Source organism: Rutilus rutilus (assembly GCF_951802725.1).
Source record: "Rutilus rutilus genome assembly, chromosome: 23".
Classification (NCBI taxonomy): domain Eukaryota; kingdom Metazoa; phylum Chordata; class Actinopteri; order Cypriniformes; family Leuciscidae; genus Rutilus; species Rutilus rutilus.
Window position 1 is genome coordinate 1,189,465 of NC_140233.1, and position 26,598 is coordinate 1,216,062.

The following is a 26,598-nucleotide window of genomic DNA, read 5'->3' on the forward strand; positions in this document are numbered from 1 at the left end:
TCCCAGTCAGGAAAAGAACAAGCAAAGGAAACTGGTCCTCAGACAAACAGAAATTGCTGAAAACAGTATGAAATGACTTTACAGATGTTATTTTCACAAGTTTTGATAATCAAAGGTTTTTTTATTTCTTATCAGCCCCAGAAGTTGTGGTCTTCATTTGGCCGAACAGAAGAAGAGCTCCAGTTTGAGGAAGAAATCAGGTTAGATCTTCTCACATGATCATCCAGTAGAATGGGAGGTCTGAAATACTAGTATGGATGGTTTGGGAGGTTGTAGAAATGTTTTATGAACAGCCAGACCTGTGGCTGAACTATCTCTTGTTCATTAGACATGTTGGTTAGTTGGAGACACTTAATATTCACAGTATTATTGATCAGACTGTCCTAACGCTGTTGGATGAGAGCTGAGCTGGGCTGATGATGACATCACTGCTTTCTCCAGAGCTGCTTTATAGATAAATTAACTAATTTAATAATTGATGAACTTTACAACGGAACTGAATCAATATTGCACTGACTTCAGCTGAACACACACAATATTTTCTTTTCGACTTTTCAGTTTTTTTTTCTTTTCTTTTTTTAAGCGATACAATAAAACTTATGCGACAATGCATTTTTTTATGAATGACGTCAGTACGTATGCTATTTTATCGATAAAAGGCCAATGGGGTGCAAACAGCTGGAGACAGCAAATTTCACTATCTTTTTTTTAACGCATATTTACTTTGTCAATAACAAAGCAGTGCAAAAAGTGGACATTTGGCTGCTGTAAAGCTGCTTTTCCTCCGTCTGGCCGGACGGTAAGGAACGGTTCCAGTTGTTTCCACTTGAGCCTGGTACTTCACGCCGTGGTTACAAACCGTTCTCAACCCGAAATTATCTGAACATTTCTATCTATTATGCTGGTAGAATCCGTGAAGTGACATTGCCACTCAGGATTGGTCACTTGCCTGGCTACCAGTTTCTCTTTAACTAGCTAATCGCGCTATTTGAGCGCCGTAAACACAAATTAATAATAATATTAAAAGGAAATATCTAGGGGTGTAACGATTCATCAACTACATCGATGTATCGATTTATATTCCTACGATCCAACTGGATCGATCTGTGCTCGGCAAGTTGGCCTTCCGGACGACATATATCGATCTAATATCGTTTTAAAAGGTAATGAATCGATTGTATCGATACTAGGAAATAGCGCATTGGATTTAAGCACGTTAGACTTTATATGGATGTTTTTTCTTTGCACTTTTAATGATAAAGGCGTTAAACGTTACTCGATTCAGTCTGCCTATCTGTGTCGTCGTCGCCATGCGTGACGCGCCAGCAGCAGCGTGAAGACAACAAGTAGCGCAAAGTCTCTCACCTCAGAAAAACGGACTGTCCTGTCCTCTCAGCCGCTATACTGCAGTAGCGCGCACTCTTCAATTGCACGCGCAAATGCGCCGGAGCGCGCTGTATCACTTCACTAAAGCGCAAAAGAAATACGAGCATGCAACGTCGTAAATTAGTAAGTTAAGAAATAAAAGTAAAATACGTTATTGGTACGTCATGTGTGTTGCTATTTATCAGGAGCAGTTTCCATGTTTCTTTACCAGTTCTTCTAAGTATTGTGTATCACCATGGTAGCCTAATTGTTGTTTGTTTCCATAACAAAATGCCACTTACTGGTTTTGTATATTTTTATATGACTGTGGTGGCTCATACCAAGATTGTATTAACAAAAACTAGTTTGGGACTGCTATTTAATAGCTTAACCTCGCAGTGCCTACTGTCTATCAGTATTTGTCATATTCTTAAAAAAAAATTGTTAAGTAAAGGGGGACAGAACTGGTGTGTCAACAATTTTTGTGTAAACAAATGTATTATAATAGGCCTATATAATTCCTAAAAAGGTGGGTCGCGGCTTGATGACCATGCGGAAATGTGGGTCCCATGGCCAAACTATTCAAAACATCATTCTATGTTGTGATAATCGTAATTAATAATCACAATTACAATTTCAAGGGAATAATCAACAATTATCATTTTTGTCATAATCGTTCAGTCCTACTTATTAAAATAAAATGTGAATGCATTTTAAATTAATTGTTGTTTACTTGTTTGTTTATCTATAATTAATTGATACCTGATTCCCTTACAAGAATTTTTGGCTCAAAAGTTACTGAATCGATTTCAAGTCACTGAATCGTTTCGGATCGGATCGTTCTAAATGAACCAATATCGTCCTTGAATCGTATCGACAACCATGAATCGCGAATCGAATCGAATCGTTGTTAAAACGAATCGTTACACCCCTAGAAATATCTGATCATCTTCCATTACACAGTCTCTATTCTACATCTCATATCAAGCGTGCCGCACAAGTCCTGAAAAGTGAAGCCAAAGCATCTCGGTCGCCCTCCCAGTGGCTGGTCCCAGTATAGCTCATAAACCCCGCCTCCCCATGAAGTCTAATGGGACGTGAGACAAGCTAAACTATCAAATTATTTTTTCCAAAGATGTTTTCTGTCATTTTAGGTAGTTTTTATCACGCTGATGTTGGTTTAAGTGTTCATTTTTTAAATAAGTTTGGTCTTAGTTAGTAATTTGGTGCTATAAAATGGGGAATGTGACGTCATGATTGACAGCTGTGATTGACAGCTTCTCTAAACGAACTATCACTGAGGCACCAACAGACTTTTTTGGGGATTATCGGGAGGAGATAGGAGCTTCAACTTTAATTTCTTCATATCCATAACTTTATTTCACACTGACACAATGAGTTGTTCTGTAGTAAACTGTATTAACCGTTTCTGAGTGAGTGAGGGAGGGACCTTGATATTGCGGGTCCTTCATGTTCCCTACTGCGCAGAATCAGGTCCCAAATCTTCAGAAGATGTCAGCGCCATATTGAGACATTGGGAGCTTCACTTTTTTTACAATGTAAGAGAGTGAAGGTGCGTCGTCCATCTTTTTTTTTTTCAGTCTATAGTCTACGACAGGGGTCGGCAAGTAACGTTGGCCGCGGGCCAATATTTTTTTTAGCCAGTAGATGGCAGGCCAGCTACACGGAGTAGGCCTATGGATACAGATTAAATACTCTTAATGAACTCTGTCTCACCTCCCATTTCAATGTTGTGAAAAATAAATTTGTACCTTACAATATTTTGGCCAATCATGCCTCATTCACTTACAGTCCAACTTTTGAACTTTATTCCTTTTTTAAAATTATTATTTCACACCCTTATTAAAATGGCTGTAATCTGTTACCACAATAGTACTTGATCTGTATAAAATGATTTCATTGGTCGGTCCCCAACCTTTTTTGCGCCACGGACCGGTTTAATATCAGACAATATTTTCACGGACCGGCCTTTAAGGTGTGGTGGATAAATACAACAAAATAAACTGATACGACCGGCATAAAAACTGGGGATTTTTTTTAAATATAATAATAAACGTGAATCCAATGTGTAGGCCTACTCGCAACTTTATTAGCAGCGTCCTCGTAACATCGCGCCTAAAGACAACTGAGAAAGCCTGAACACAAACAAAACGCCCCCCAAAAGAAAAAAATCTCCATGTTTTCAGTGCTGATGCGTTCATGTAACATGTAAGGCTGGCGCTGCCAATAAAGCACCTAAAAGCTGTTACAACGAACCGGCAAAATGAATGATTATGAGTATGTTAAATATAGCAGGAGACATTTTTATTGTTTAATAATAAACAAGTATTTTTATGTCAGTGTCGGCTGCAAAGATGAAGTTGATGATACTGACTCGCGATCTTCGCAGTAGTGAACACGCCAGAGAGAAATGCACATTTCATACAGATTACATAAGCAGAGAACAGTCTATTTTCTTTCATTTTAAATTGTTCAGTTTAAAAGAAGACATTTCAAGCTGTCTATATATGTCTCAGGTCTGTGAGGCAAGTAGGCTACCTTATACGCTGAGTTTCGGTTAATTTATGAGACCAGCTCCAGTTCACGCGCCGGCGCCTCCGTGTCCTGATTATCTATTTTCTAATACATTTACTTCTTATTTATTACATCCAGGCAATTGGTTGATGAAACATTGATTAAAATTAAGATACAATTAATATAAAACGAAATTAAATTTAAAGACAGGCTTTGTGTTTTCTGTTTCTGTGAAAGTTTTAAAGCAGTGTTTTAGTGCCGCTTTCAGAGCGCTCACGTCCGTAACGGAGAACTGTCCCGTCCGTAACATTCTTTTTTTTTTTTCTAAAATACATTTCTAAATAAATGCGACTTATAGTCCAGTGTGACTTAGACTATATATGTTTTTTCTTCTTCATGGTGCATTTTTTGATGCGACTTACAGTCCGGAAAATACGGTAAGTTATTTATTCTTTCTGTGCGGCCCGGTACCAAATGTCGGTACCGGTCCGCGGCCCGGCGGTTGGGGACCCATGTGTTAAATTAAAATTCAAAATTAATATTTGTCTAAACCCATTATTAATTTTTTCTATTTTTGATCTGAGCGCACAATCAGAAAATCGTAAAACGAGTCGTTATTCATTTTTTCATTTTAGTTTAGGAAATAAATAATGGAAAAACAAGTCATTTTTCATTTTTTTTATTTTTGGTTTTAATTTGAAAAAACAATTGACAAATGATAAATGGGGCCTATTTGTAAACTGTTATTGTAAAATAAAAATAGGCTGATAAAAAAAAAAAAAAAGGACTTCCAAAATAATCCGGCGGGCCAGAAAATATTGCTGGCGGGCCAGTTTTGGCCCGCGGGCCACCTATTGCCGACCCCTGACTTAGGGCGTCTTGCAAATTTAACGGCGGGAAAAATGGTCGGTGCTCCCGGCGCACGGTCTAAAAGGATTGTCCCTATTCTCATAATGAGTAATGGGTGTGTTTTGGGATTTACGTGCGTTAAACCAATCAGAGTCTTGTCTCCCATTCCCTTTAAATGCCAGTTGCGCTCGCGCCATGGCGGATTCGCTATTTACATGACGGAGTTTGATAGTGGAAAGACTGAACGCGTCTCCAGAGTCTCCAATTGTAGCCCTAAGCCTACATTTTAAAACCTTTGTTTGAATATGGCAACATGATACCTCATTCTACAATATTTCTATGATTAAATCACTGACAGAGACCCTTCTCCCATCAGCCAATCACTGTGGTCATAGCTAGTAAGCGTGATGACTTCATCCATAGCAATGAGGTCAAACTCCGCCCTTTCTCTCAGCTTAAGACTTCTCTCTGTTCCTTAGTGAAAGTTGATCTCAGGATAGGTTTGTGAATAGGTTTTCAGAGAAAACTCTTAACTAAGAACCATTCAGGAGAGCTCTTGGTAAGATAAAATGTTTTGTGAATACAGCCCAGGATTTACAGCATTTATTAATCTTGATCAATGTTCATTACAATATTTTTCTTTATAAAAACATTATCATTAGTTAAGGCATTAACAATGAATGATTTTTTTTTTTTATATATATTGAACAAGATTTATAAATGTATCATACCTACTGCATTAAATTGTGTTTAGATTTCTTATGATTATAATAAAATACAGATTAGATAAGGAGCTGGACTGAACTTGGATGGATGGAAAATACATTTCACTGATTCAATACATTGATATAAATGAAATAATTTTAATTATATATATATATATATATATATATATATATATATACACTCACCTAAAGGATTATTAGGAACACCATACTAATACTGTGTTTGACCCTACGTGGCATTGATTCAACAAGGTGCTGAAAGCATTCTTTAGAAATGTTGGCCCATATTGATAGGATAGCATCTTGCAGCTGATGGAGATTTGTGGGATGCACATCCAGGGCACGAAGCTCCCGTTCCACCACATCCCAAAGATGCTCTATTGGGTTGAGATCTGGTGACTGTGGGGGCCATTTTAGTACAGTGAACTCATTGTCATGTTCAAGAAACCAATTTGAAATGATTCGAGCTTTGTGGCATGGTGCATTATCCTGCTGGAAGTAGCCATCAGAGGATGGGTACATGGTGGTCATAAAGGGATGGACATGGTCAGAAACAATGCTCAGGTAGGCCGTGGCATTTAAACGATGCCCAATTGGCACTAAGGGGCCTAAAGTGTGCCAAGAAAACATCCCCCACACCATTACACCACCACCACCAGCCTGCACAGTGGTAACAAGGCATGATGGATCCATGTTCTCATTCTGTTTAAGCCAAATTCTGACTCTACCATCTGAATGTCTCAACAGAAATCGAGACTCATCAGACCAGGCAACATTTTTCCAGTCTTCAACTGTCCAATTTTGGTGAGCTCGTGCAAATTGTAGCCTCTTTTTCCTATTTGTAGTGGAGATGAGTGGTACCCGATGGGGTCTTCTGCTGTTGTAGCCCATCCGCCTCAAGGTTGTGCGTGTTGTGGCTTCACAAATGTTTTGCTGCATACCTCGGTTGTAACGAGTGGTTATTTCAGTCAAAGTTGCTCTTCTATCAGCTTGAATCAGTCGGCCCATTCTCCTCTGACCTCTAGCATCAACAAGGCATTTTCACCCACAGGACTGCCACATACTGGATGTTTTTCCCTTTTCACACCATTCTTTGTAAACCCTAGAAATGGTTGTGTGTGAAAATCCCAGTAACTGAGCAGATTGTGAAATACTCAGACCGGCCCGTCTGGCACCAACAACCATGCCACGCTCAAAATTGCTTAAATCACCTTTCTTTCCCATTCTGACATTCAGTTTGGAGTTCAGGAGATTGTCTTGACCAGGACCACACCCCTAAATGCATTGAAGCAACTGCCATGTGATTGGTTGATTAGATAATTGCATTAATGAGAAATTGAACAGGTGTTCCTAATAATCCTTTAGGTGAGTGTATATATATATATATATATATATATATATATATATATATATATATATATATATATATATATATATACATATACACATACATACAGTATATACTGTACAAGTATTTGAAAAAACTGTGTGACTGATGTCTTGATATTTTCTCATTTTCTCAAAGACTCAAGCTTACCAGAAGAGGGAGCTCGCAGGAGTAATTCCAATGAAAGATTTCGCCCCGACTTTTAGCTTCATTGGACTCACTTGGTTGAAAGAGCTGAACACTTCATATGATGGGAAGAAGCATGACTTTAGTAGGCTGGTGGACATGTGGGTCAGCTGTCAAACAGAGAAGATTCCCATCATCAGGCCCATTAAGACACTGATCCTGCGGTGTACTTCCAGCTTCACCACCAGCATCTGTCCAAAACATTGTTAGCCAGCTGTGTTCACATGGCAGTGCCTGTGGTTTCTTGTTAGTATGACATGTGGACAGAGATCATGCACTTGAAAACATACATGGTAAAAACATACACTCATTTACTATATATTGATCTTATTTCATTTGTATATGATTTATCATAATTGTAATCAATTAAAAAAAAAAAAAATTATCATCAATTTAATTTGAATATCATCAATTTAAAATATCGTTTAAATTGAGCTTTTATAGAATTTAAACATGTATTTCATGAAAGAAATTATTTTATGTGAAATATTTTATGTGTCTCTTTTTGTCATCAGCACAATTCTGATATTCATATTTATTAAAAATACAACAAAAACCTGTAATATTGTTAAATATTATTATAATGTAAATCATCTGTTTTCTATGTGAATATACAGTAAAGTGTAATTTATTCCAGTGATCAAAGCTGAATGTTCAGCATCATTACTCCAGTCTTCAGTGTCACATGATCCTTCACAAATCACTCTAATATGAGGATCTGATGCTCAAGAAACATTTAGAATTATTATCAGTGTTGAAAACAGTTGTTTACAATTTTTATTTCAGGATTCTTTGATGAATAGAAAGTTGAAAAGAACAGCAAATGCAGCATGCATTGATCACAGGAATAAATTACACTTCACTATATATTAAAAACAGCAAATTTTTGTTGTTGTATTTTCAATCAAATGAATGCAGCCTTGGTGAGCAGAAGAGACTTCTTTTAAAAATATTAAAAATCTTACCGATCTAAAACATTTGACTGGTAGTGTATATACCGGTACTCTGTTTTACCTGAGATGTTATTCTGCTTTGTGTTCAACGCTGATTTGTGTCATTCAGAATACAAAATGAAATGTATAAAGTCTGACTAACAATATTTTCATTTGCATTTGTGTATGAATAGATCAGTAGATCTGCAATTTGAATCATTTATTTTAATAATAATAATAAAAGAGTAAGCCATTTATATTAAGATTGATTATTTTGAGTTGATTTGGATGTTAACCAGTGTCTGCCCCTTAGTCTCAGTTCTCTGTCTAGTATCACACTTGTTCTGTCACAGCAGTGAATCTTGTGTTAGCTTGTGTGTGCAGGTTTGTCTATAACTGTGAAGAACAAAATATTTCATAAATGCTGTCACTAAAACCATGAAACCTGTAGTGCAGACTTCAGTCAAACCTCACTAGTTCAGAAGGTCATAAATCAACCAAGTGAATGGCACTAATTAAAATATATGCATTTTAATGCGTTGTATTTTTAGGGCTTGCATTTTTATGGGCTGAAATTCAACATGGTTTTATATTTAACTGTTAATATTATAATTCCAAACATTCACACATTTTCATTATTAAAAATTCAATAATCCATATTCACTTTTCAGCTTTCACTTCAAAAATATTCATTCTGTCTAAAAATACAACCTATAATATTCGACAGACAAATTGGCTTCCACAAATTCAGTGGTTGAAATTCGACAGAAAATTCAACATTGCACATCCAAGATTGCTCATCTTTTTCTGCTGTTAGTCTTTATCTGCTGTTAGTCTCCTCTCCAGCAGTGGTTTGAGTGTGTTGATGAAGACCAGAGCAACAGTTGGAGAGAGTCAGTCTTTCATTCACAAACACAGATTTACAGGAATGGAGCAAGCGGTCAGTGTGTGATGAACATCAGGGCCAGTGTTTATATGGAAAAGCTGATAAAGACACAAAAGCTAAGTTTGTTTAAGTCAATATCTTCACAATGTCCTGCAACAGAAGGAGACAAACAAGGTAAATTTGTATTTTGAGTATCGCAGATGTTTAGCTGGATGGTAACTCGGTTCTCTGTGTTGCAGATATGGCAGGAGAACAGGGATCTGACGAATCGAAGCACTGAGGAGTGTTGCTAAAACTGGTCCTCTGAGTGGGGATTACTAGTTTGCCCAGACTTGTTGAGATCAGAACAGAACTTTGATCCATATAGAAGAGGGTAGTCAGAAGCGTGCAGGCTAACAGCTTTCCATCAGGTTTTTTTAACAGTTTTAAACTTAGACAATTTTAAGTTTTGGTGTTCGTTTTAGGCTAAACACACACACACGCACACAGAGAGAGGTGGCCCACCAGGTGTGGGATTTAACATGCCAATCACTATTGATGACTAGCTCACAAGACAATGATACAAAATATTTTTTTTTCTGAAAAGTAGGGCTGCACGATTTGGGGAAAAAAAACCTTTAGTCATTTTCTCTGTTCTTTTTGTTCTTTGATTAACTTTACTGACAGAAAGCTTTATTGGCTGCTGTCTCTTTAAGACCTGCTGATGGAGACGCCGGTCTCACACGCGCCTCATTCTCTCACAACTCTTCACGTTCATCATAAGACAGCTCTTATGTTATGAAGATAATCGACAAAACTGACATTTTGGCATAATTGTGTGTGTTATTGTAAGTTCAAGCACGAAAGATAACTGTATTCTGGCGTGCTGTATGTGCGCACGATATTGGCGTGCGCGCGCGTCTTTTGTCACACTTTTGTCTTGTTGCACATGAATTGTTTAAAAGCATTTGCATGAATAAGAGATCATATAATGTAATATACACTTTTTTTTTTTAATCTGATTGGATAATTATCAAGATCGAGGCCAAGCCTTGTGTATACTATTTTTATGTAGCAGGCAGCGTACATGGCGCAAAAAAAACAACAACCTCCGATCACGGAGGGCCCCTCTCTGCGAAAGAGAGAGAGTTGCGACAACTCCATTGACTACAATGGAATGCTTTTTTTACAGCAATGGCGGCTCGTAGAGCCTTTCAATAGTTCCCGGAAGTAACAGCAGCGCGGTAGAACAGACCGTTTGTGATGCAGTTTTAAAAGATAAGACGTTTAAATAATAAGATTGTATATTATCAGATTATCTGAATCAAATAAACTTGTGTTTTAAAGCATGCTAGTTGATTCCGAAGCACTTCCTGGAACTATCTGAGGTCTACGCGAATCACGTGACAACTAAAGGCGGGCATACACTGTGCGATTTTCGTCCGATTTTGAGCCGAATTCTGACTCGTGCGACTCTTTTTCGGGTCGGGCCGATTTTCAGCTTTGTCGTGCGTCGTTTGTCGTGCAGTGTACAGGGGGAAACGAGAGGCGATTAACCTCTCCCGACCGGCAATCGGATGGTCGGATGAATTTCTGGCATGTTAGAAATTTTGGTCGCTCCTCGTGACTATATCGTACAGTTGAAGCAGAGCTACGAACCGATTGCCCTATACGCAGTGTTTCCCTTTCAAGGGAACTCCCGTTGCGTCGAGAATGACGCTATGGGGAACGCTTTGCGTGATGACGTCTTGAAGCACATGTAAAATCAGTCCAATGGTGTGGCGGAACGTCAGAGGCGGGTGACGTCACCTACCAGGAAACTATAAAAGCCGGCCCGAAACAGAAAACGAAAGCTTTCTGAGTCTTCAGTCGCGCTCTGTGTTGAATCTGTCCGTTTATTTGGAGCTGTTGACAGACTTTCAATTGAGTGGCCAGAGGATAGGCAGGACGTTCGTTCGAAAAGCAAGCTCGACGAACGCTTCCTGCCATCTCGTGCACAGCCTCAGCGCAGGAGCCTTCCGTTTTTCCCCGATCTCCACACCGAGGTGTCGAGATCGTGGGGGAAACCCATGTCATATAGAGTGTACACACCACAGACATCACACTACTCCTCCATTTATAAATATAAAGAGTATGGTTATGGGGAGATGCCGAAGGTGGAGGAGACGCTTGCGAGCTATCTCTCTCCAGCAACGGCATCTTCCTTGAAGGCTCCTTCACTTCCCTCTAAGCCAGTTAAATTTACATCATCACTGGTTCATAAATCGTATGCAGCCGCTGGTCAAGCTGCAGCGTGTCTGCATACGATGTCCCTTATGCAGGCTTATCAGGCTGAATTATTGGGTGATTTAGAGGAGGGCGGGGGAATTGGTCCTGCCACGGTGGCTGAACTACGCAGAGCCACAGATCTGTCTCTCAGGGCCACCAAGGAGACCGCTAAATCTATCGGGCGGTCTATGGCAGCCCTGGTGGCCACTGAGAGGCATCTGTGGCTCAATCTGAGCGATATAAAGGATAAAGAAAAACACGTTCTCTTAGATGCTCCGGTCTCCACCGTTGGTTTGTTTGGTGATGCAGTTAACAGTGCGGTAGCTAAATCTCAAGAAGCTTCTAAACAGGCAGCTGCACTTCAAAAGCTTCTCCCCCGCCGCTCTTTCTTTGAGGCTGCTGAGCGGGAGCAGCCTCATTCCTCTAAAAAGAGCGCTGAGCACCGTGCCACTCAGAAGCAGAGCGTTTCCTCCCGTGCTCCCCCACAAAAACCTCGGGGACACGGAGGGCGCGCTCAAACCCAGCAGTCTTCGAGGGGTAAGACGGATCTGCGGACCGTCATTACTGCCAGGAAGGCTGCTGGGAAAAAGTCCTGACGTCCGAGGGCTCAGGACAAATGAGGGTAGTCCCCCCCGAAGCAGAGCGGTTAACACCTCTTTTTACGGTGCCCGTCTCTCTTCGGTACCCTCAGGGGACCGTTCTGCCAACCCTGCCGCCTCAGGTGTTACAGGGCGCAGCGGTCTCCGGCGAGCACATATCTCAAGGACCACCCGGAAACGTAGTGGCCTCGGGATGCCCGCCCCCTCCGAGGAGGGTGTTAGAGCAGTCTGTTCGGTCGTTCCCTGCCGGTGCGCCGTTACAGGGCGACGAATTGACTACTCAACAACAACGAAATCCAGAAACCAGTCTCGAGAGGCTGGTACCTCTAGTAGAATCTTTGACAGCGTGGAAGCTACTGTCGAATGTTTCTCGTTGGGTCCTGCAGACCGTGGAAAAAGGGTATCAGATACAATTCAAAAAACGCCCACCTCGGTTTATGGGGGTCCTGCCCACAGTGGTGGGCCCCGAGCAGGTTCTGGTTATGGAACAGGAAGTAAACACTCTGTTAGAGAAAGGGGCCATAGAATATGTACCTCCCTCCAACAGGGAAACCGGGTTTTACAGCCGGTATTTCATAGTTCCGAAAAAGGACGGGGGATTGCGTCCCATTTTAGATCTTCGAGTTCTGAACGAGTCAGTCATGCAGCTCAAGTTCAAAATGTTAACATTGAGACAGATCGTGCCACAGATCAGGTCCGAGGACTGGTTTGTCACGATAGACCTCAAGGACGCATATTTCCATATTTCCATCCGTCCGTGTCATTGGAAGTTCCTGAGGTTTGCTTTCGGGGGCAAAGCATACCAATATCGTGTTCTTCCATTCGGCCTAGCTTTATCACCCCGCACTTTCACCAAATGCATGGATGCAGCCCTGGCGCCGCTGCGCCTCCAGGGTATTCGCATCATGAACTACATCGACGATTGGTTGATTTTAGCTCAGTCGCATCAGTTGGCGGTTCAACATCGAGATGTTGTTCTCGCCCACATGAAAGAGTTGGGGTTACGGCTGAACGCCAAGAAGAGTGTGCTTTCTCCACTCCAGAGGACCACTTTCTTAGGCGTAGTTTGGGATTCAGTGTCGATGCAGGCGCGCCTGTCACCGCCACGTATAGAGTCCATCCTTGCAGCTGTGAAAAGTGTAAAGCTAGGCCAGCTACTCACTGTCAAACAGTTCCAGAGACTGTTGGGTCTCATGGCAGCAGCTTCCAACGTGATACCTTTTGGACTGCTACACATGAGGCCCCTGCAGTGGTGGCTCAGGACCAGGGGGTTTTCCCCGAGGGGCAACCCATTTCGCACAATCAGGGTCACGCGGCGATGCTTACGTGCCCTGGTTATGTGGAAGAAACCTTGGTTCCTGTCCCAGGGCCCAGTGTTGGGAGCTCCTTGTCGTCGCAAACTGCTAACGACGGATGCTTCCCTCACGGGTTGGGGAGCGATCCTGGAGGGTCGCTCAGCTCAAGGTCTGTGGGAAGACCATCATCGTTCCTGGCATATCAATCGCCTAGAGATGTTAGCTGTCTTCCGGGCTCTGAGGAGCTTTATCACAGATCTCAGGGGACACCATGTGCTAGTACATACGGACAACACGTCGGTAGTCGCCTATATCAACCACCAAGGGGGTTTGCGCTCGCGCCCGTTATCCAACTTGGCACGCCATATCCTCTTGTGGTCCCAGGGGAAGTTACTGTCACTCAGGGCAGCTTACATCCCCGGGGTCCAGAATATAGGAGCAGACACTCTGTCGAGGCAGGGGCCGAGGCCCGGGGAATGGAGGCTCCACCCCGAGGTGGTGGAGCTTATATGGAGGGAGTTCGGCCAAGCACAAGTGGATCTGTTTGCGTCTCGAGAGACGTCTCACTGTCCACTTTGGTTCTCCCTCACGCATCCAGCTCCTCTTGGACTGGATGCTATGGTTCAGACGTGGCCGAGGCTACGTCTGTACGCCTTTCCCCCAGTTGCTCTGCTCCCGGGAGTTCTGGAGAGAGTTCGCAGGGACCGGGTTTGCCTGCTTCTTATAGCCCCGCGTTGGCCGGGCAGAGTATGGTTTCCCGATCTGGTCTCCCTCCTCGACGGGCATCCTCTGGAGTTACCCGTCAGGAGAGACCTTCTGTCCCAGGCAGGGGGCTCAATATTTCACCCCCGCCCAGAACTGTGGAACCTGTGGGCTTGGCCTCTGAGGGGGCCCAGCTCATAGAGTCAGGTCTCTCAACTGAGGTTGTTGAGACCATTCTACAGTCCAGAGCTCCCTCCACGAGGAAACTTTATGCCCTGAAGTGGAGGGTCTTCACTTCTTGGTGTAGTGACCGTCGGTTGGACCCAGTTAACTGCCCAATTGGTACAGTGCTGGAGTTCCTGCAGGACCGGTTCACAGCAGGTCTAACCCCGTCCACTTTAAAGGTTTATGTGGCGGCCATAGGTGCTTACCACATTCCTTTGGGTGGAATGTCTGTGGGGAAAGACCCTTTGATATCTCGTTTCCTTCGTGGCACTTGGAGGCTGAGGCCTGCAGTTCGCTCTAGGGTGCCACCATGGGACTTGTCCATTGCTCTACAAGGCCTGTCCCTGGCCCCCTTTGAGCCCATTGAGGAGGTTCCTGAGAAGTTTCTAACTCTGAAAGCTCTTTTCCTTCTGGCTATTTCTTCTCTTAAGAGAATAGGGGATCTGCAAGCATTGTCGGTTGCTCCGTCATGCTTAGAGTTTGCTCCGGGTATGGTTAAAGCTTTTCTACATCCGAGACCGGGTTATATCCCCAAGGTCCCCGCTAATGTGGTCAGACCTATTGTTCTGCAGGCCTTTTGTCCTCCTCCCTTTCAAAATGCTGACCAGGAGGCTAATAATTTGCTTTGCCCTGTGCGGGCGTTAGACGCTTATGTCCACAGAGCTGCCCTGTGGCGTAAAAGTGATCAATTATTTGTGTGCTTTGGGTCCCCTAACAAAGGAGGTCCAGTGTCTAAGCAGAGGATGAGCAAGTGGGTGGTCGAGGCTATCTCACTTGCTTATGAGGCGGCTGGGCAGCCTTCTCCTTTGGCTGTCCGGTCGCACTCGACGAGGAGTATGGCGGCCTCTAAGGCCCTTATTTCAGGAGTTTCATTACAGGACGTCTGTGATGCGGCAGGCTGGTCCTCACCGCACACTTTCGTCAGGTTTTACTCTCTGGATCTAGACTCTGCTCCAGGGTCTCATGTTCTGTCTTCCTAGTGCTGCTCACCAGATTACACACAGGACAGACATTCGTAGCTATGGAGGCGTTGGTATAGGCGTTCCCCATAGCGTCATTCTCGACGCAACGGGAGTTCCCTTGAAAGGGAACGCCTCGGTTACAACTGTAACCTCGGTTCCCTGAAGAGGGAACGAGCGTTGCGTCGCCTTGCCATATCTCCTTCATGCCTGTCAGCTCGACTTCAGACTTTTACGAAGCTGTTTCGGGCCGGCTTTTATAGTTTCCTGGTAGGTGACGTCACCCGCCTCTGACGTTCCGCCACACCATTGGACTGATTTTACATGTGCTTCAAGACGTCATCACGCAAAGCGTTCCCCATAGCGTCATTCTCGACGCAACGCTCGTTCCCTCTTCAGGGAACCGAGGTTACAGTCGTAACCGAGGCGTTTTTCCCTCACTGCGCCTGCGCGAAAACAGTTTCATCTGCAGCAACAACAAAAAAAAAAAAGAAAGAAAAGGGAGATAGAGGCCTATTTAAGGCCTATTTAAGTTCTGTAGTTCAAAGCTACAAATTACTGTTGCTTACCTCCAGTTCGTGTTGCAAAATTGATTAACCAATACCCACTGCTTCCAAGCCACCTGCGATGTACACTTTGCCTCTTTTATTGTTAAAAAATGTTTTTGCAATAAAGCTGTTTTTAATTTTCATTGATGAATTATTGCAGTGGTCGGACATAGACTGTTAATAATTAATTATATGTATATAATTCATTGTAATCGACCTAAATGTTTTAGACAATTTTCAATGAGGAGAAGTAAGCTTCTATGTAATATTTTATTATCCTCACAATGTTGGTTATGCGGTGATGCGCTATGAAATTGTTGCGTGGCAATTTAATTATAATAGCCTATCACTTTAATAATAAAAGTAGCCTTCCCTAATAATAATAATAATAATAATAATAATAATAATAATAATAATAATACAATAATACTAGTCTACTAATAATTTAATATATAAATTGGAAATGCTAAATCTTCTTGATATTGATAGCTGATGCTTGTTTTGACAATATCTCTGGATAGGCTGATATCGTCTATAGGCGCAACCCGGCACGAGGATCTATCGCGCTGATTCGCGCATATTTCACACGTATAGTGTGAGCAGTGCAGTCGCAGCTCGACGTTCGGACCGTACAGTGTGAGCACATAAATCCTGAGCTTTGGCTTTACATCGCATGCGATATACTCGTTCAGTGTGAGTAGGTTCCTTGCTGAAATCGCACAGACATCGCACAGTGTATGCCCGCCTTAAGCATTTTGAACTTCCGTTGTCGCAACTCTCTCTCTATGGCTCTGTGCGCAAGGGCCCCTGGGCACGTGCCCAGATTGTCCATATGGTAGATCCGGCCGTGTGCATATCACTGTGTGATGTTCTGCTGAAGCTCATTCGGCACTTGCACATTTCCGCACTCGTTTGACCTGCGCCTGGCGCTGAGGGGAAGTTGGGGTGTGCGTCTGAAGAGTCTCACGTTTTTTGTGGTCTTAAAGAGATTTTTGTCAATAAAAAAAAGAGACAGAAACAGCAGTTGTGAGAGGGGTGGCCAAGCTTAGACCAAGGGTGCCACGGCCATCCCCTAGATCCGCCAATGCCTTACAGATACTATCTATATATGCAAGTAAACATTAAAATGCAGATACTAAAATCACAACATTAATGTAAAATAAAATAAAACAGTACATGGTATTATAGAATTCTTAGAGAAGTTGTTGGTGAAATGGCTCCTACTATGTTTGGTTTACTTTCCCAACCTCCTGAAATACGGTGTTATAGAACGAGTATCTGGTTTTGATTGCAGGTCGATGCACACATGGCTGTAAATGTTTTCGGATCACAGTAAAAATCATTTCCTTCTAGAGAGACACACAAAGCAACAAGATACAGGCACATTTATTTGAATACACGATATGGCAAACCCCTAACTAACCTGTTCTACAGCAGGTTTTGCTCTTGCTCACAGATCACATACAGATACTGAACCAATCAACTGTGAGTCCATATCAATGGGAGATTGATTTACACTTACTTCAAACTTTTATAAAATATAAAAAAACTTGAGTCTATATGTTAAGTGGTTGGAATTTGTTGAAAACTGTGGAGAAACAGAATGTAGCCTAATATAAGAGGAAAATAGAGTGCAACAATAAGGCATTTTGTAGAAACACCAGCTAAAAAAGATTTAGATAAAAATAACTGAGCCAAAAGATAATCCAAAGACTTGGAGTGGGAAGGACAGGAAGGAGAGGAACAGAAATATTTAAAAGCATTTCAAGTCATTGCTTTTTAAACAGAAAAACAGCGAAACTCACTTTAGTGAAAGGTTCTTCAGTTCATCTTTCCTCCGTTCTGGTTTCAGTGCTGTCAGTCAAATGTTGTGCGTAAAGCTGCAGTCATTCTTAATAAGTTGCACACACCACTACAAATGCAGCTTGAAGAAGAACTCCGCCCTAAATGAGGAAAAAAACACGTGATTTCAGAATCGGAAAGGAAAGAAACTGTCTCGAGCCGTGTAGAGATTGACTTAACCCTCTGATGGTCTTCGGTCATTTCTGACCGAATAATTTTCTGTTTTGAAATGTTAAAGATCACAGCTTCATCGGAAGGTTATGAAACTTGGTGACTTTTCTGGCATTAGGTATGTGAATACAAAAAAAAATTGAGGTCATGATCCGAGCATGCTAAGTGGTCGTAAACAAAAAGAGTCACACTCGTGGTCTTCGGTCAAACATGACCGACCCATAGGAAATGAATGGGAAATTTACAAAAACACAAAAATTCTCAGAATTTTTGTCTGTACAATCTACAAATCGGACACGATTCTAAAAAGAAGTACACCGCAGTAAAGGGGTGACACTCTACAACATCAAGAGTGCAAAAAATTCACACCCACCCACACACACACACACACACATACAAACACACGTTTATACACATACACACCAATAAATTCAGATTACAAAAATCTGTTTTGAATTTTTAAAAATCACAGCTTCATCAGAATGTTACGAAACTTGGTGACTTTTCTGGCATTAGGTATGTGAACACACAACAAATTTGAGTTCATGATCCGAGCATGCTAAGTGGTCGTAAAAAAATTAGTCATGATTTTGGTCTTCGGTCAAAATTACCCCCATAGGAAATGAATGGGAAATTGACAAAAACACAAAAATTCTCTACAAATCAGCCACGATGCAGAAAAAAAGTGCTCAGCAATGAAGGGGTGAAGCTCTAAAACATCAAGAGTGAAAAACATAACTTAATTAATAATTATAATTAATATATGTAGGCTATATATAATTAATATAATAATTATTACAATTATTAAAATACTAATTAATAAAATGTTATAAACCTTGGCAAAAAGTATTATTTGAGAATTTCTAAAAAAATACATTCAATCCACATCTTAAAAGTAAGTAATTTGGTCCAAAAACAACTAGAATTCCCAAACATCTCCATTTAGAGCTATACAGGCATCTAGTGGTAAACCCATGCAATATCATGTTTTATTTAATTTTATGATTAATAAATTGATGATTTTTTTTTTTTCTCTGAAAGCCTAGTCTCTATTTTACCCGAAAATACTGCATAGAATAAAAAAAAAAAAAAAAAAAAAATCATTATTTTCAATGGCAAAAAAAGGACTATAAATATTGCATAAATATTAATAAGTTCAATCATATTGTCTCAAAATTCTAAATTAAAAAAAATAAATATTATAGAACAAAAATAAATTGCATTGGTTTTTACTGGGATGGAGGAAGTTTCATTTTTAGGTGTCCGGTCATTTATGACCGGGAAGGCCCCCAGTGTGACTGCTAAACGAAGACCATCAGAGGGTTAAACGGCCGGTGCGCACCTGAAAAACTAGCTATTTGAGAGATTACCTTCATCATGTCAAGTGCCGAGAAGCAATTTGATGGATCTGAAAAGGAAATTCAATTCGTCAAACAGATTAGCGATATTGGTAAATGTATTTAACCTGCAGCTATTAGAAAGTGGTCTGGTGACGAGACATAAAATACCTTTTCGTTTTAAAAACCAAACACAAAAAAGGAAAAGTGGTCTTAATAACAAATTTGGGTCTGAAACAGTGTTATTTCACAAACTTAATGCTGCTATGTTTATACGTAGAAACCTTCTCTGATCTACCTGCCTATTTGCGTTTATAGCATGATTCACTTTTGAAGCGCTGGAAACGCCACACGCTGGTGACCCCTGCTGGTCAGAACGGTTATTTTATAAAAAAATAAGCTAAAACATGAAAAAAAAAAAAAAAAACCCAAACAAGCACTGTTTATAAACCAATTTTAAATGTTTTATTGGAAGTGTAATCTATTAAATGCAATTAACAAATCATCTATTGCCATTAAATATGAAGTGTCTTTTATAATATGCGTCATTTTATTCAATTGTAGGGCTTGTTTTGTTTGTTTTATGGAGAGTTTTATGGAGACTAACTAATACTCGTCCTTTTTTATTATACAAATGTGTCAATAAAATGTCTACAAATGAATGAAACGGATCCGAGATCAGGTAAAAACCATGGGTCCAAAACCTCCATTCTTCGTAGCTCACTTTAATAGCTAGCCTATATCTGAGATGATTTGACAGATGCCAGATCTTCTAATTGTGATAAACGAATTTGTGGATTTGATCAATATCTGGATTAAGTTGTCTGAGATTACTGCGTTTTCTTCTGTTCATTGGAAAGGGCATATATCGATACTCAACACCATCAGCAATGCAGCGATTGGCTGGCGGCAACGTATAATGACATGACATCATATTAAAAGTACAAGCTAGAACAGGCAGGGGGCGATTACGGAATAATGAGAGCATATAGAGGATTTTTTTTTTTTTAGCAGGATGCAGTTAAGTGCTGATGGGCAAGATGAGATTTCAGCATGTTGGCAGTGTTTAAGATGTGTCATTTCCCCATCAGATCCATATGATGATGATCCAGGTGTTTTAAGAGCTCGATTATCCTGTGGTCACATCACCGGTCCACAGACACTGACTGACTACTGCAGAGTACAGCTGACTGATGCAAGTCTATATTGTTTTATATCCTAAGAAGATTCAACTTTTTTAAATGCAGTTTATAATTATTATTTTCAAAGAATGTTTTTCTATTCTCCAATGCACTATGTGCAATTTTGAGATGAGAGTACTGAAATATCAGTACAATATCTTGATGATAACATTATTGCTCAAAATGATGAATTGCAGGGTAAACCTGAGCTGAGATGCCCTGTGTGTAAAGAACAGTGGTCTTACACTGAAGTCCGTAAATTAGCCAAACTTACTCCTGAAGAACAACAATTCTTTGAAGAAACTCTTGCCAACAATGCTACTAGAAAGATAGTTGACATCAAGAATGTAAGTATGTTCCCTTTCAAAACGGTAACTGTTTTCATAACTAAGGGTGGACAATATACTGAACATCTCCAGGAAAAAGCAATGCCTTTGGCCATTTTAGACAAAAATATGGTCAATCTGATCAGCCCAAGAGAGCTGACTATCCAGCTTCACACCCAAGAGTTTAGTCTGACTCACCTGCTCTACCACAGATGTATCAATAATTAGATTTAAGTTGCAAGGCTTGCCAAGCATACGTTTAGTACCAAAGACTATACATTTAGTTTTAGATATATTCAGAGCTAATTTATTAAGTTTCACCCAATTTGTAATGGCATTAAGTTCATTCTGCAAGGTGCAACTTATGTCAGTTATTTTAGGTGATGCATAAAACATTGTAGCATCATCTGCATAAAGTACAACATCTGCTCTTGAAACAGCATGTGACAGGTCATTAACAAACACAGAAAACAGCAATGGACCCAAACAGCTACCCTGAGGAATACCACATGACAACTGTTTACAATCAGAAAAGCTCCCATTAAAAAATACCCGCTGACTTCTACCAGAGAGATAACTGCATATCAAGGACACAGACTGAAGTGAAAACCCATAGCACTTAAGCTTAGACAGTAAAATGTCATGGTCAATAACATCAAAAGCTGCTGTGAAATCCAGCAGCACAGCACCCACAAGCTTTTTGTCATCCATAAAAGTTAGCCACTGGTCTACCATTTGTACCAATGCAGTGTTAGTGGAGTGTCCTGGCTTATAAGCATGCTGTGAATTGGAGAGCAAATTATTTAGTACTGCATCATTTGATTAAAAAGTAACTTTTCAAATATTTTGCTCAATATAGGGAGAATGTTAATTGGTCTACAATTTGATTCGGTGAGACCTAATCTATCATCTTTCACTAAAGGTATAATTTTAGACTGCTTCCAAATTTCCGGAAACACCCCACTTAGCACAGATCTATTAAAAATGTGACTGATAGGCTTACACAAGATATTAGCAACAGTTTTAAAAATGTTGCCATCCAAGTGATCTATACCTGCAGTTTTTTCCTCTGGGAGAGAGAGCAACATCTTTTCAACAATTTCCTCTTTAACTGTACCAAATGTCAATGAACAAGATTTATTCCTCATAATGTTCTTCACATTACTACAAGGTGAATCCTTAGGGTATGATAACATACTAGATCTTAAATTTGCAGTTTTCTTTATAAAAAAGTCATTCAAATGATTTGCTATATCCAAAGATTTAGTGATTATTTCTGCTGCTGTTTCCAAATACATATTAGAACACTTTGGTTTTTTACACATTATTTCATTTATAACTTTCCACAATTGCTTGCTGTTGTTTGATGAATTACTAATCTTTTGGCTAAAATATATTTTCTTTTAACTTTGTCACTTTATTTCTCAACTTACAATAATACCTTTCTTCCATATCACTTTTAGATTTTAGAGTTTCAGCTTTGGCATTATCCCTTTCCCTCATTATAGATTTTAACTCGGCATCTAACCAAGGAGCATTATTGCCTTTTATCGACTTTTTTCTAATTGGTGCATGTTTGTCAACTATTTTCACAAACCTATCCATAAAAATACGTAAAGAAGCATTAACATCCTCCTCATCACAAACCGCCGACCAAGTGGACCTTTCAACATCTTCCACAAACGCATTAGGATCGAACGTTTTATAGGACCTTCGATAGACAATCCTTGCACCAGATTTAGGCAATTTAGTTTTCTTTGTTGTGATGATTAAATTATGATCACTGCATCCTACTCCAACTGAGATGACATGTGAACACAACTCATACACATTTGTAAAAATGTGGTCAATGCATGTTGATTTAAATTTACCATTCAAAGAAATTCTTGTGGGTTGTATAACAATCTGCTTAAGGTTAGAAGCATTAGTTATAGTAATCATCTTTCTACGTAAATAACACTTCTTTGAAAACCAATCAATGTTGAAATCCCCCAAAAGAAAGATATCTTTGGTTTGAGCAGATGCCTTCTCAATGTTATCCCATATCTTTTCCAAGTAATCTACATTTGAACTGGGAGGTCGGTAACAACAGCCCACTAAAATGGGTTTGTTAAACTGAATATTTAACTGTAGCCATATCATTTCAATATCACTGCCCATCAAATCTTCCCTTGGAGTGACTGCAAAATTTTCGCTAATATAGAATGCAACACCCCCACCATTTTGATTTCTATCTTTTCTAAATAGTCTATACCCCTCAACAGCTAGCTGTGAATTATCAAAACTGCGGTCTAAGTGTGTTTCTGATAAGGCCAATACATGAATCCCATTGGAACAGATGTTTATCATTTCATGAACCTTATTTCTGAGACTACAAATGTTCAAATGACCTAAAACTAAACCTTTCTTAGGCAAGTTTGAAAGTAAATTTGCCATATTAATAAGATTAAAACATCATAACAAAAAACATCAGGATAAAAATCTAAATAAAGGTCAAGAACAGTTATTCAGATGCTTGCTTTTGTCCATTTGCCGGCCAAATTATAAGCTTATCATACCTTAAGCTGGCTCTTTCACCTTTCTCTCTTGCCTCTTTCAGTTTTGGCAGCAGTTCACGTCTCCTCTTCTGCACCAAATCAGAAAAGTCTTCATTGATATAAATGTTTGTACCCTTTAATTTCTTGGTGGAGGAAAGGATGCGCTGTCGGTCTTTAGATCTAAGAAACTTCACAACAATTTTTCTTGGCTTTCTTCCCTCATGGAATTGGCCAATCCGGTGGATCCTTTCCATCTCAATTGTAGAACTATCCAGACCCAAATTGTTAGACAGCATTTGTTGAATCTTCATTTCTAATCCACTGATTGTTTCGCCTTTTTCCTCTGCGATCCCATCAATCAGTACATATATATATAGAAAGCATGAAATGTGTACTTTTAAACAAAACAATTCAAAACGAAAGAAAACAGACTGTTCTCTGCTTATGTAATGAAATGTGTATTTCTCGCGTTCACTACTGCGAAGATCGCGAATCAGCATCGTCAACTTAATCTTTGACACAGAAAACACTTGTTTATTAATAAACAATTGAAATGTCTCCTTGATATATTTGACATACTAATAATCATTAGGCTACTTTTCCCAGTTCTGACAGCTTTTAGGCGTGTTATTGGCAGCGCACCCTTAGCCTATGTTACATGAACACGTCACCACCGCTATAATATTATTCTTCGGTGTTCAGTTTATACAGGTTTTCTAATTGTTATTTATTTAATATATATAGGCCTATATTTATATATATATATAACTTGGCACGAAGTTCTGGAAAACTGTCAGTGAAGTCCCGATATGCGAATTTGTTTAAATTCATACCGACGTAATCACCATGACCAAAATTGTACTTTTTTTTTTTTTACATTGAATCTCGAAAAGAAAAATACAGACCGACCTACCGACCTTTTTTTCTCTTTTTTTTGGCTGTTATGGCAAACCAAAATATTTTTAAGGATGGCCTGTTTCAAGCAATCATTAAATACAACATATTGCAAAAATGGTAGGCTAGGTAGGCTGGTGTGAGAAACAGAGTGGACCTCGGGTTCGGGTCGGGTTCGGGCTTAACATGTAAATGTAATTGTCGGGTCGGGTCGGGTCGGGTCGGGTTAAATGATCGCGGGTACGGGCCGGGTTCGGGCTTCAGTTTAAAGCCCGTGCAGACCTCTACTTACCACTATACAGCCTTTCCATTCGGGCTGTCTCTGGCTCCACGCACTTTTACCAAGTGCATGGATGCGGCTCTCTCCTCTCTGAGGCTGGCAGGCATCCGCATCATAAACTACCTCGATGACTGGCTGGTGTTGGCTTGGTCAGAGCACAAACTCGGTGCCCACAGGTCGCTGCTCCTCAGTCACCTGGAGCATCTTAGGCTCAGAATCAATTCAGCCAAAAGCTTCCTATCTCCCAGCAAGGGAGTCACTTTCCTGGTGGCAGTTATCGACTCGGCCCGGTTGCGGGTCTGGATCGCGACCCTCACTGAGTATTCAGCGGCTAGCTTGACCCTTCAGGGCAGTCCATTCGAGCTGCTCCAAGCAGCCGGAGTGCTGAAGACTGCCCTGCTGCTAGCTTTAGCGCCGGTCAAACGTGTGGGCAACATGCAGGTGCTCTCTGTGAGTATTCCTGTTTGGAGTTTGGGCCAAACGACTGTAAGGTTGTCCTCAATCTCAGGCATTGATATGTGCCTAAGGTGCTCCGTAAAGACCAAATCATTACTCTGTTACCTCTATACGCCTCGGATGACGAGTAGGGCGCTAACCTACTTTTCCCAGTCCAGGCCTTCAGAACTTATGTGGAGCGCTCTAGCCAGTTTCAGAGGACTCTGAATGCCCCGTTGGAGTGAGGGCCAACTCCATTAGGGGAATGTCCTCCTCTTGGGCTTGGTCCAGCCGAGTCTCCATTGGGGATATTTGTACGGCAGCTGGCTGGTCTTCGCCGTCTACCTCCGGAATGTCTTTACTGAGGCTCCAGTCCCATGGCCTGAGCCTCACTAGTTAGCCTATGTTGCTTAGGGCCCTCATGGTAGCGCCCTAGGACTGGGCTTGTAGGACAGCTTCAATGTGAGAGACCGTTTTGAAAGGGAATGTTCAGGTTACAAACATAACATCAGTTCCCTGAGATAACGGGAACGAGCATTGAGTACCCTGCCATGCTATACATGCAGTTGAAATATTCTGATGAAATGGCATTCTGCTTGTCTTCAGTATTCTGAGAAAACAAAGTTTATCCTCCAAAGCGTGTTGGAGAGTTTCCTACAGCTTTTTATTCTTACAATCAAAAGTATGGTTAAGTCATTGTTCATAAGCTCTTTCTCTCTCTTCCAGTGTCCTGGTTGTGACTGGATCATTGAGAGATCAGACCCGTCTAATCTCAGTGTGCAATGCACCGTTTGCTCTGTAAAAAATAAAAGAACCTTTGAGTTCTGCTGGCAGTGTCTGAGAGAGTGGAAAGGTCAGCGTCCTCGATCTGATAGATGTGACAATGACGACTGCAGCAACAGAGAGCTGGATCTGCTGAGAGACTGTGCTACTATAACTTTACCAGATGCTGCAAATATTGAATGTCCAGCGGTTCGTGCTTGTCCAACATGTGGAATGCTGATTAACCACAACACAGAGCAATGTAAAAACACAGTGTGCTCTCGGTGTAATAAAGAGTTTTGTTTTGTCTGTCTCAAGCTAACACCTGACTGTCTGGTGACAAGTGATTACTATATTCTCTGCTCAGATGGTGTGGCTCCACGACAAACTTCATTTCCATTTTGGAGGAATAACCAATAAATTACAAACACAGTTGCAGTTATGTGGTACAATACTATTTAGAAAGCATGTGTAGTCTAGTATTATTATATAGAAGATTAGCCCAAATTAATTATTAAGTCGTAATCTCTGTTCCTCTGCCTACCTGTACCTCATCTACTGAGACCATCACAGCCTTCAAGAAACAGCTGAAGACACACCTCCTCTGCAAGCATGATCCTCATTTATAGGTCACAGTGAATAGAAGTATATGCTAAGTGAAAAAAAATGCAATGGCGTTATCAATGTTTTAAAGTTTGTGAAGGTTTATTATTGTTACTGTTTAGTGAGTTATGCTGTTCTAAATGTAACTTTGCAATGGCAGGAAAAATGGTATTGTATTTCTAAAAAATGCTTGTTCTGCAATTTATTTAGACTTTATAACAAAAGCATGAAACCCATCAAGCACTTAGTCTCTCTCTTATTTCATCCTGGTGAATTATAGTATATCTGAAATATTTGCTTCATTAAAGATTACTATAGTGCATAAAACCTGCCATTTATCGTTTGTTTACTGTGTAGTGAAAGTGTTGTGGCAAAAATATTCATTAAACAATCAATCACTGCGTAAGAGACACTCTGAAATTCAAATGATCATTAAAAAGTAGTTTATTCTTGCAAGAAGGCCCAGTTGCCACACAGAAGTCAAAAGTACAGTCTGTGAAACAAGTGCGACGAGGAAGGGAGGGCAGAGGAGTCTTTATACTGCTTTCAAGGTCTTCTGCTTACAGGCCCTTATCTAAACAAGGGAAGGTTTCTCTGCTAGTGATCTAATCCTGCTGAGTTTATTCTTACAAACTCACAAGTTCTAAATTGGACGGCCTCTGACCCTAGGGGACATAGGCACCTTTTCAATCTGCCTCCTCCTGACGTCTCACCCGTTTCCCAGTGTTTAAACGAAAAAAACACACACACACATTAGTCATATGTTGGCAGACCATGTACAGTCCAACAA

General features: G+C 40.6%; 1 protein-coding gene across 1 annotated transcript in view; it reads left to right on the plus strand.

Moving 5' to 3' along the window:
* LOC311283504 (uncharacterized protein) overlaps positions 1-26,598 on the plus strand; it is a 333,540-nt gene that overhangs the window by 57,768 nt on the left and 249,174 nt on the right. The window lies entirely within an intron of this gene.